The sequence below is a fragment of the Nicotiana tabacum genome, chromosome 10, assembly GCF_000715075.1.
Source record: "Nicotiana tabacum cultivar K326 chromosome 10, ASM71507v2, whole genome shotgun sequence".
NCBI lineage: Eukaryota > Viridiplantae > Streptophyta > Magnoliopsida > Solanales > Solanaceae > Nicotiana > Nicotiana tabacum.
Genome location: NC_134089.1, coordinates 62,857,536 through 62,870,818, shown reverse-complemented (window position 1 = coordinate 62,870,818; position 13,283 = coordinate 62,857,536).

Sequence of the window (13,283 nt, the reverse complement as noted above, 5' to 3'; positions counted from 1 at the left end):
CATTCCTTCCCCCTTCTTCCATTAGTGGAAGAATTCTGTCGGTTTTATCGAGTTTGCCCAGCGCAACTCTCTCCGTACACATATAAAATACTTTTGGTGTTGACAGAATATGCAGAGTTGGCGGGGTGCGAAGTCGATATTCACCATCTCTTGCACTTGTTTTCCCCCAGTTTTCACAGGGGTACTATGGTACACTTGAGGCACCGTGGAACCAAAGGGCTGGTGGTCGAAATTGACGACCGGGCGAGCCATAAGTTTTGGCATAAGTATTTCTTTGTCAGAACTGAACATATTGTGTCGGACCCCGTTGGATTCCTAGAGCGGTGGAATAATAATCGTAGGTGTCGTAACTTTATTACTCTTTCTTTTTTGTTTTTTATTCGACTTAGTAATTATCCACGACCTTCTTTTGTAGTTGTTGGTCGTACACCCCATCCCATTGCTAGTATAAGGGACTGGGTATCACGTTTACTGGATCACGCAGTGGAGACTCGGGACTGGCCCACTTTTATGAAACGTTTTGGGCCGAAGGTCTCATCTGGTAAGTATTTTCCTCTACACCACTTTTCGGTTGTTTGTCATTATCTACTGATACAACTTTTTGTGACGACAGGTCATGGAGCTTCTAGGCGGAGGGCCCCAGTTCCTGCATTTCACCAAGATATCGACTCAGCGGGATGCAATTTAGTTTGGATGAGTCCGTCCGAGAGGGTTGTGTTCCACCGGTACAGGTGAGAGATTCCTCTCAGGATATGGTCTTGAGGGAGGATATTTCTTCTTTACCGGCCTATCACCTCTTGGACGAGTCCTCTAACGGGGACGAACCTTCGCTGGGAAAAAAAAAGAGGGTAGAGCTAGGGAAAGACGTGGACGTTGAGACTAATAAGAGTAGGACGGGTGCGTCGGGGATGGAACCTGTACCCACTTTTATGGCGGATGCTATCTTGGCAGGAAGGTCTCCCCGGATGGAAGGAGTTTACCAAGGAGGGGATCGGTGCGCTCTGTTGAGGGTGGCGCATCATCTACTGTTAGAGGGGGCTTACATGTCGAGAACAACGGATCGGGTTTGGACGTCGACCCAGAGGATGCTTGGGAGTTTTTGGAGCTCCATACTCGCGTAGAGATTAGAACGGAGGGTTCTGATCGACACATAGTCGTCCCCGGGGACTACGACTTGTTGTCGAACTATGATCAGGTGGCATCCATTTTCGCCCCTTTGTGTGCTGCCCCTGAGAGCGAGGCACTTAAAGCGATGAGTGATGCAGAGTTGTCACAGAGCATTTCTGGCATGGCTCTATGGGTAAATGTATTTCTTTTCTTTTTGTCGTTGGATCTGTTTTACTATTTTTGGCCCATCTTTTTGTTTTAACTTTGCTTTTTGTGTTAGATCCTCATCATGGAGATCGAGCGTAAGCGTCAGGAAAGGAGGAGGAGGACCGTCTATGGAAAGATTTCTTCTAAGTATCAAGAATATCGCACCAAGCATCGTGCGATTGCCGACATCTACAATCAGGATCACGACTTCCAGTTGTTCCGCAAAAGGCTCAAGCAGAGGGAGGATCAATTGGCGTGTAAGGTCGAGGAGTTGAAGGAATAGGACGAGGACCTCATGAAGGTCGTTGCCCGTTGTAGTAAGCTCGAGGCATCCCTTAAGGTCAAGGAAGATGAGCTTGAGCTAAGTAGGGAATAATGGCCGAAAATGCCGACCTCCAAGCAAAGGTGGCCAATTTAACTGCTGAACTGGATATAAAGACGACGGAGGTCGTTGAGATTAAGGGTGAATTGAGAGTGAATGCAGATAGATTGGCCCACGTTGAGAGGGAGAGGGCGATTACCATCTTTGAGGCAGCGTTTTTAGAAGATGCCCTCCGTGTTTGTAGGTTGGAGCGGGCCAAGGAGATGGAGGCATGTGCGCTTAAGATAGCAGGACTTGACGGGCGTATTCAAGTGTTGGAGGCGGAACTGCCTGCGTTAAATGATCAAGTGGCTTCTTTGAGAATGGAGGACATACGATGACGGTCATAGCTTTCTACATCTCATGTTCCGGCTGATCCCTTTGTGCCTCGACATTTGTATGAGTTGTGGGTTCACGCTGAAGCCCAGCGCGATGTGTATAAGGCTCTTCGTGTTGATGGGATGGAATCCGAAGTAGAGCTTCGGTATGTACGTGCCAAGGCTCGTGCATCTCGTGAGGCATGCGGGTACGATCCTCTCACGCCTGACGGGGATGATATTAATTTTGATGATGCGAACAGACTTACCTCCGACTCTTGGTACGAAGATGTGTATGCCACCAAAAATGATGTTTAGTATTTGGTTTGCATTTACTTTTGTTTTGCAATTTTTGTAAGGGCGTCTTTGAGCCCATTGTAAAGACAGGTACTTGTAGTATATTTGCTATAATGAAAAATCATTTTGTCGATTCGGTGGTAACCTTTGTTGCATTCACATTATTCCGAACCTTTGTCGAAATATTTAAACTCGTTGTGTTTCAAGTGAATTCGAACTAAATTCTTTGACGATGGCCTTAGCCATCGGGATGTTACTTTCGAGCTGGTGTCGAAGTAGTATCTCGTCGTGGTTCAAATGATGTCGAACTCATTTTTTTACGATGGCCTTAGCCATTGGGATATTACTTTCGAGCTGGATCCATAGTATCCCGTCGTGGTTCGAACTACGTCGAACTCACATCTTTAATGATGGCCTTAGCCATTGGGATGTTACTTTCGAGCTGGTGTCGAAGTAGTACCCTGTCGTGGTTCGAACTATGCCGAACTCATATCTTTGATGATGGCCTTAGCCATTGGGATGTTACTTTCGAGGTGGTGCCGAAGTAGTATCCCGTCGTGGTTTGAATTATGTCAAACTCATTTTTTTGACGATGACCTTAGCCATTGGGATGTTACTTTCGAGCTAGAGTCGAAGTAGTATCCCGTCATGGTTCGAACTACGTCGAACTCATATCTTTGATGATGGCCTTAGCCATTGGGATGTTACTTTCGAGTTGGTGCCAAAGTAGTATCCCGTCCTGGTTCGAACTACGTCGAACTCATATCTTTTTATGATGGCTTTAGCCATTGGGATGTTACTTTCGAGCTGGTGCCGAAGTAGTATCCCGTCGTGGTTCGAACTACGTCGAACTCATATCTTTGATGATAGCCTTAGCCATTGGGATGTTACTTTCGAGCTGGTGCGGAAGTAGTATCCCGTTGTGGTTCAAACTATGTTGAACTCATATCCCGTCATGAGGATGGAGTTCTATTGTATTGGCTGGAGTGTCGCATATGCCGATTTTATTCATGCATTGGAGACACGTATTCATTTCATATACATGATGGAGTGATGAAATTCCTGTTGAAAATATATGATGACTTCATGCGTACAATGGAGGTTCTTTATATCTACGATGGCGGTACATGTCGACTTCGTACATACAATGGAGATTCTTTATACCTAGTCCCTTCATTGCTCGGCCTGGAGATGATATCAGCAGGCGGGGCAATGAACAATAGTTTGGACCTCGAGACATTTCCCTCATCTCCTCATTAAAAACCTCCCCAAGAAAACCCGATTAGGACAAAACCCGGGTGAGGGAAAAAGAGTACGACTTAGGCGGCGTCTCTTTTTAGAAGTGGAAGTATTTGAGGTGGGCGACATTCCAGGTATTTTGTACTAGTTTTCCTTCCATTATCTCTAATTGGAATGCTCCTTTGTTTGCTGCTGCTGTGATTTTATATGGCCCGTCCTGGTTTGTTCCTAGTTTCCCTTCATTCAGGCCTTTCGCTGCTTGTGTTTTGTCTTTAAAAATATAGTCCCCGACTCTGAATGGTCGTACTTTGGCCTTCTTGTTATAGTACCTTTCTGCTTATTGTTTTTGGGCTAACATTCTTATGTGAGCCATATCCCTTCCCTCTTCGACTTCATCCATGTCTTGTAATCTGCTTTCATCGTTTCTTGGTCCACTCTCATTGGAGTATCTCAGGCTAGGTTCTCTGACCTTGATGGATATAACTGCGTCAGTCCCATAGACTAACGAATACGGCATCTCGTCTGTGATAGTTTTTGGCGTGGTACGGTATGCCCATAGTACCTCTGGTAGCAGTTCTGGCCATAGCCCCTTGGCTTCCTCGAGCTTCTTCTTCAATACATTTAATATTGTTTGGTTAGAGGATTCAGCTTGAACGTTACCGGCGGGATGGTGTGGTGTGGAGAGTATCCGTTTAATGCGCCATTTTTCAAAAAACTCGGTCGCTTTCTTCCCGATGAACTGAGGTCCATTATCACAACTGATTTCTTTGGGAATGTCGAAGCGGCATATTATATTTTTCCATATGAATGCGATGACTTCTTGCTCGCATATTTTGGTGTACGCACCTGCTTCCACACATTTGGAAAAATAATCAGTTAAACCAAAAGGAAATGTACCTTACCTCGGCCTATTGGGAGGGGTCCGACGATATCCATTCCCCACTTTATGAATGGTCATGGCGAAGTGATGGAATGCAGGAGTTCTCCTGCTTGGTGTACCATAGGGGCATATTTTTGGCATTTCTCACATTTCTTGACGTAATCCATGGCTTCTTTTTTCATGGTAGGCCAATAGTATCTTACGCGGATGAGGCATCTGACAAGGGCTCGGTTTCCTTTATAGGCACCGCAGTGACCCTCGTGTACATCTTCTAGCACCCGCCTTGTTTGATTTGGCCCACGGCATTTGGCCAGTGGACCGCCAAACATCCTTTTGTAAAGGTCATGGTTTACGAGGCTATACCTGGCTGCATGTATTCGAAGCTTTTTGTCTTCTTTATTATCCTGCGAGAGCGTCCCCTCCTGCAAATATATTATGATACGGTTGCGCCAGTCCCAAGTTAAATTTATAGAATGTACCTCGACCTGGTCTATTGAGGAATGGAGGAGGGTGACCATATTTTCTTTGCTGATATTTTTGGTAGATGCCGCTAGTTTGGCGAGATCGTCTACTTTGATGTTTTGCGCCTGGGGTATCTGGTCGAGGCGGCATTCGTCGAATTCTGGTAGTAGTTTGTGAATTTCTATCTAGTACTTCTTTAGTCTCTGTTTCTTAATTTGGAAAGTCCCAGTCAGTTGAAAATCTACAGTAAGAATCTACACAGGATAATGAGGAGTACAATAACGGAAACAGAAATAATGGCAAACACCAGGAAGTACCACTCATAACAAGGATGATAACCGGGGATCTCTCAGTATCCCGAGGATCTCTTAGTACCCTCAATATATGCTAGGGATCTCTTGGTATCCCGAGGATCTCTCGGTATCCTCGATGTATGTTAGGGATCTCTTGGTATCCCGAGGATCTCTTGGTATCCTCAAAGTATGATAGGGATCTCTTGGTATCCCGAGGATCTCTCGGTATCCTCAATATACTCTAGGGATCACTTGGTATCTTGAGGATCTCTTGGTATCCTCAATGTATGATAGGGATCTCTTGTTATCCCGAGGATCTCTCGGTATCCTCAATAGATGCTAGGGATCTCTTGTTATCCTCAATGTATGATAGGGATCTCATGGTATCCCTCACCTCAATTCAGATCATAAATACGTACAGGGGATCTCTCGGGATGTCGTCCCGTAGTCCCAAGGTAAAAACACACAGCAGCAACACAAGAATACCCAATTAAGCTAAATTTCATACCAAGTAAACTGTTAATTCTAGCCTAACATGCTTCACGTAATGCAATTAAGGCAGTTTAAGCAAATAGGCAATTAAATCAACGAAACATGCTTTTCTAAACTAACAACATGCTAAATTCACAAGTAGAATAAAACAGGAAAAAGAACTCAATTGAAATACTTAAAGAAAAAACGGATTTTCAACAATTAGCTCAAGTACGCGCTCGTCACCTTACGTACAAGGCATTTCAATTATCAAATATATCAATATCCTAAGGGGAAGGTCCCTCACACAAGGTTAGACAAACCACTTACCTCGAACCAGCTCAAAATCAACCTGAAACCACGCTTTTGCCACAAGTATCCGACTCCGAATGACCCAAATCTATTTAAATTCAATTGCATATTGTAAATAACACTTCAAGTACTACTTCTACAATTAAAGTCTAAGCTAACACGCAAAATTATGTAAAATGACCAAAACGCCCCTTGGGCCCACATCTCGGAATCGGGTGAAATTTATGTTTTCAGAAATCTCGTACTCTCACGAGTCTATACATAACAAGAACACTGAAATCGGAGTCCAAATGTCCCCTCAAATCCTCATTTAAAGGCCTCTTAAACTCAAGCCCTAATTACCCATTTTTCCTAAATTTCTTATCACTAATTAGGTCTTCAATCACGTAAAACGAGTTATGAAGTCAAGGACGTTACCTCCAAGTAATTCCCCTTTGTTTTCCTCAAACATCTCCCTAAAAAACTTTAAACACAGATGAAAAAGGTGAAAGAATGGCTCAATTTCGCAAAGGCAACTATTTATATGTTCTGCCCAGCGATTCCCGCCTTTGCGGCCCTAGGACCGCATCTACGGTCCCGCTTCTGCGGAACAAGTGTCGCATCTACGACTTTCACTTAAGGACCCAGCTTTCGCATCTGCAGAACTCTAACCGCAGGAGTGGTTCCGCTTCTGCGGACATTCCACCGCATCTGCGGTTCCTGAGGAAAATCTCAAATTTCACTTTTGCGGCTCCGCATCTGCGGTTCCCAAACCGCAGATGCGAAAATACCAGAAGAACAGCTGTTGCACAACTTCAACTCCAAAATTTCCTCCGTCAACCATCTGAATTCATTCTGAGGCCCTCGGGACCTCAACCAAAGGCATCAATATATCCTAAAACCTTACTCAAACTTGTACCAATCTTCAAAACACTTCAAACAACATCAAGACAACCAAAACACATCAGATTCAAGCCTAAGTTTCAAAAATCTTCCGAATTCCGCTTTTGATCAAAAACCCAACCTAACCATGTCCGAATCACTTGAAATTTCGCACACACATCCCGAATGACACAACGGAACTACTGAAACTCTCGAAATTCCATTCTGACCCTCGGATAAAAATCTCACTATCGGACCGGAAACTTCAAAAAATTCAACTTTCGGCATTTCAATCCTAAATTAGCTATGGACCTCCAAAACACAATCTGAAATGCTCCTAATCCCAAAATCACCCAACGGAGTTAACGGAACCATCGGATTTCTATTCCAAGGCTGTCTTCATACTGTTCTGGCTATGGTCAACTTTCCAACACTTAAGCTCTCATTTAGGCACTAAGTGTCCCAAAACTCTCCGAAATTCAAAACCGAACATCCCGTCAAATCACATTTGTAGAAATAAACTTGGGGAAAGCAATTAATAAGGGATCGGGGCGTTAATTATTAAGATGACCGATCGGATCGTCACATCCTCCTACACTTAAACATTCGTTCATCCTCGAACGAGCATAGAGACATACCTAAATTAGTGAAAAGATAAGGGTAACGGCTGTGCATATCCTGCTCGGTCTCCCAGGTCGCCTCCTCGACCGGCTAACCCCGCCACTGAACCTTTACCGATGCAATGTTTTTCGACCTCAGCTTTCTAACCTGCCTGTCCAATATTGCCATTAGCTCCTCAACATAAGATAGATCCTTGTCTAACTGGACGGAACTGAAATCCAACACGTGCGATGGATCACCTTGATACCTCTGGAGCATCGAAACATGAAATACCGGATAAACTCCGGCCAAGATGGGAGGTAAGACAAGCTCATAAGCAACCTCCCCAACACGCCTCAATATCTCAAAAGGGCCAATAAATCTCAGACTTAACTTCCCTTTCTTCCCAAATCTCATAACGCCCTTCATAGGCGAAACCCGAAGCAGAACCCGCTCTCCAACCATATAGGAAACATCACGAACCTTCCGGTCCTCGTAACTCTTCTGTCTGGACTGGGCTGTACGGAGTCTATCCTGAATCACCTTAACCTTCTCAAAAGCATCCTGAACCAAGTTTGTGCCCAATAATCTAGCCTCTCCCAGCTCAAACCAACCCACCGGAGACCTACACCTCCTACCATATAAAGCCTCATACGGCGCCATCTAAATGTTGGGCTGATAACTGTTGTAAGCAAACTCTGCCAGTGGAAGGAACTGATCCCAAGACCCTCCAAACTCAATCACACACGCACGAAGCATATCCTCAAGAATCTGAATAGTGCGGTCGGACTGTCCGTCCGTCTGGGGGTGAAATATTGTACTCAACTCTACCCGAGTACGCAACTCACGCTAAACAGCCCTCCAAAACCGTGGTGTGAACTGAGAACCTCTATCTGAAATAATGGAAACTAGAATACCATGCAGATGAACAATCTCCCGGATATAAATCTCTGCCAACCGCTCCGAAGAATGGGTAGTACACACAGGAATGAAATAAGCGGACTTGGTCAGCTGATCCACAATCACCCAAATAGCATCAAACTTCTTCAAAGTCCGTGGGAGTCCAACTACAAAGTCCATGGTGATCCGCTCCCACTTCCACTCCGAAATCTCTATCTGCTGAAGCAACCCACCCGGCCTCTAGTGTTCATACTTCACTTGCTGACAGTTGAGGCACCGAGCTACAAATCCAACTATATCTTTCTTCATCCGCCTCCACCAATAGTGTTGCCTCAAATCCTGATACATCTTCGCAGCACCCGGATGGATGGAATATCGCGAACTATGGGCCTCCTCTAGAATCAACTCTCGAAGCCCATCAACATTGGGTACACAAATCCGACCATGCATCCTCAATACCTCATCCTCACCAATAGTCACATCTTTGGCATCACCGTGCTGAACCTTGTCCTTGAGGACAAGCAAATGAGGGTCATCATACTGTCGCTCCCTGATACTATCAAATAAGAAAGACCGAGAAACCATGCAAGCTAGAACCCGACTGTGCTCCGAAAGATCCAATCTCACAAAGTGGCTGGCTAAGGACTGAATATCCATCGCCATAGGCCTCTCCGATGCTGGTAAATAAGCCAAACTCCTCAAACTCTCCGCCCGACGACTCAAAGTATCAGCCACCATATTGGCCTTGCCCGGGTGATACAAAATAGTGATGTCATAGTCCTTCAGAAACTCTAACCACCTCCTCTGGCGCAAATTTAGATCCTTTTGCTTTAACAGGTTCTTCAAGCTCCGATGGTCAGTATAAATCTCACAAGGCACACCGTATAAGTAATGGCACCAAATCTTCAGGGCGTGAACAATGGCAGCTAACTCAAGGTCGTGATTAGGGTAGTTCTTCTCATGTATCTTCAATTGCCTAGACCCGTAGGCAATCACCCTACCGTCCTACATCAACACCGCTCCAAGGCCAACCCTCGAGGCATCACAATAGATCGTATAAGACCCTGAACCTATAGGTAATATCAAAATTGGGGTTGTGGTCAAAGCTGTCTTGAGCTTCTAAAAGCTCGTCTCACACTCCTCTATCCACTAGAACGGAGAACCCTTCTGGGTCAACCTGGTCATAGGGGATGCAATCGATGGAAACCCCTCCACAAGATGATGGTAGTAACCTTCCAAACCAAGGAAACTGTGAATCTGTGTAGCAGAGGATGGTCTGGGCCAACTCTGCACGGCCTATATCTTCTTCGGATCCACCTGAATACCCTCACTCGATACCACGTGGCCTAAGAATGCCATTGAATCCAACTAAAACTCACATTTCGAGAACTTAGCATATAACTTCTCTCTCAAAGTCTAAAGCACAGTCCTCAGGTGCTGCTCATGATCTTCCCGACTCCGGGAATACACCAGGATATCATCAATAAAGACAATGATGAACGAGTTAAGATACGGCCGGAACACACTGTGCATCAAATGCATAAAGGCTACTAGGGCATTGGTCAGCCCAAATGACATAATGAGGAACTCGTAATGACCATACCAAGTCCTGAAAGCAGTCTTCGGGATATCTGACTCACGAATCTTCAACTGATGGTAACCTGAGCGCAAGTCAATCTTAGAAAATACGCATGGGCCCTGAAGCTAGTCAAACAGATCATCAATACGATACGGTTCTTCACTGTCACTTTGTTCAACTGGCAATAATCAATACACATACGCATAGAACCATCCTTTTTCTTCACAAACAAGATAGGAGCACCCCAAGGTGAAACACTGGGCCGAATAAAACCCTTATCAAGCAATTCCTGTAACTGATCCTTCAACTCATTCAACTCAGAAGGAGCCATACAATACTGCGGAATAGAAATGGGCTGAGTTCCCGACAATAGATCAATGCCAAAATCAATATCTCTATCAGGCGGCATGCTTGGAAGATCAGCTGGAAACACATCGGGAAAATCTCGTACTACCGGGACTGAATCAATTGAAGGGGTATCGATACTAAGATCTCTCACATAAGCTAAATACGCGTCACACCCCTTCTCAACCATACGCTGAGCCTTAAGGAAAGAAATAACTCTACTGGGAGTGTGATCTAAAGTACCCCTCCACTCAACACGCGGTACACCTGGCATAGCTAGCATCACGGTTTTGGCGTGACAATCAAGAATAGCATAATGGGGCGACAACCAGTTGTTACATCTCACATTTTCGTACGTTACAATTTCGTTTTTAGTTAACCGACGTAGACGCGGGGATGAGATCATCTTGACGTACTTAAGCTATTTATAACAAGCGGAAAAAATAAGTTCCATGAAGGATAAAGGATGCACGAATTAGGGAAAAGGAGTTTCGTTGAAAGTGGCCAATTTGGGATAAAATACGGGTTAAGCGATAATACCCGATAATTATAAACTAGTACCATGCAAGGTACCATATGACCATGGTAGTATAATATATAAAGTATATACGAAGTATTTGAAAAAAATAATAATAATAAAATAAATAGAATTTTAAATAATTGTGATAATTCTTAAATTATGCGAGTAATAGATTAATTACCGGATAACAAAATATTACCCGGTTAACTAATAAGTGGATAAATTAATAAGATTACACCCAAAAAGAACGTGGCAGCCAATCCTTTTCCAAACAATAACTCATGGTCATGTTGGAATAGGTGGCTACCTAAGGGATTGATTGAATTTAATACGTAGCTTCTTGGTCTTAAAAATGTTAGGCCCCACGTAGTCAATTCAAGCTTTAAACAAAGCAAATTTTTCATTTCTCCTAAACAACCACCAACAGAACGACAAGTTCCCACAAGAAAACATTTTCCAACCAAAAAAAAACAAAATCCAACGAAGATTATTGGAAGTTTAATAACGTACACATTTTGGGATTCTAAAGGAATACGGTGCAATATTCTCCGAGAATATTATACGGAGTTTTCCGTACTCTAGGTATGTTAAGGCTAAGACCTTATTTCATTTTGCATGATCTTGTCATTACACGATTTTGTTAATGAGCCATAAAGAAAAATTCACATCCCGAAATTTACGTATATTTTGCTAGTCTTGCAAGTTACGTATATTTTTCTAGTTTTCTAAGTTACGACGGTCGGTTTGGACCAAATAATGTGTCGGTTTGGGTCATATTCAAAAACGAATTTTGCATTTAATGGGAAGCTGTTTCAAGGTATGACCATGTAAAAAGCCGAAATATTGCGGGTTCAACAAGCTATTGTATTCTCTTTCTTGTCAACGACATTGAAATGGCTGAGCTTTGGAACACTAAATACGAATTTAGTCAAAAATAAGAAAAAGGTTTTAAAATCAGAAGGAGATGTTACTTCCCAAAAGTAGAAACAAGAGACTCTGTAATGGGTAATGGAAGGCCAAGAATGATGACTCACTAAGTTAAACGTAATTTTTATTTTCTGTCATTAATTCAATATGCCTCTTAATCTTGTCTCTTATACCTTCAATAGTTAATTTCATTTTAATTGTTGGAGATATGGGTATTAGTTACAATATTCTCATTATCAAGATTTCATATTCAATTGAGTATTTCTTTCTTCCAGTCAAGAGAGCAGAGAGTCTATATATATAGTATTAAAAGTATTTTCATTACCATCGAGCTATAATCGATGGGCAGGCCCCTATTGGGAAACCTCTAATCAGATGGTAAGTTATATGACGATCCTACTGTGGCCGAGCGCATATGGGCGAGCCCAGTTGGTCGAGATACAGAGCCTAGTATGGCCGAGCGCTTATGAGCGAGCCTACTACGGCAGAGCAGATATATATGTATACCGAGTCTTATAGGGACGGACAGCTATTTTACTTACTATATTGAGAGAATTGAGTCAGTATTATCAGATGAGCATATCCTCGAGTTTTCTTTGACTCCCAGTTGTTCTCAGTTGTTATATTATCGGTTCAGTTTCAGTTTCAGTATATTGCCTTACATACTCGATACATTATTTCGTACTGACGTCCCTTTCTGGGGATGCTGCATTTTATGCATGCAGGGTCAGACAGACAGACGGGTAGACCACCTCAGTAGGTGTTGCCCGAGATCAGCTGTATCGGTAAGCTCCCCTTCTTTCGGAGTTACCGGGGCTAGCAGTGTGGTGTGTATCTTGTGTATATATGTAGATAGGTTATGGGTAGGTCGGGGCCCTGTTCCGATCATAGTACATCTATTATTAGAGGCTTGTAGATATGTCCTGTCAGTTAACACGGTATGTTGGACTGGTAGGTCCTGTACATATATTTTGTTGGCTTGTTAGTTGTAGTAAATATGACGGCCTTGCCGGCCCAGCCTTATGTTGATGGTTAGTCAGCGTTAGTCTCTATTCAGTTTTATACTTTACATCGTACATTTTCTTGCAGCCCATGGCCAAAAATATGACATTACATGTTCAAAGTCTCTGAGTCACAGGTGATACGCAAGGATAGTTGAGGCACTGAGTGCCAGTCTTGCCCCTAAGCTTGGGTCGTGACAAAAAGTGGTATCAGAGCAGTTTGTCCTAGGGAGTCTACAAGCCGTGTCTAGTAGGGTCTTGTTTATAAATGTGTGGTACACCAAATTATATAAACAAGGGACTACAGGGCATCTAGGAGTTGGTTACCCTTCTTTTAAATCTAAATCGTGTTGTAGCACAGAGTTATAGAAAATTTAAGTTAAACTTACGTGTTGACGTTTGCATGCACAGATGGCGATAACTAGGAAGACTACAGCTAGTCAAAGGAGAGAACCAGCAGTAGGTGAGGGGACTAGCAGGGTACCCCCAATAGATGGGGCCCAATCGGAGTCGCATGGAGAGACCCCTACTCAGCGATTACCGGCTCCTCCGCCACCTGAAGAGATTCCTAGGGAGACCACGCATCTAGTTCTCCCTCCGCTTC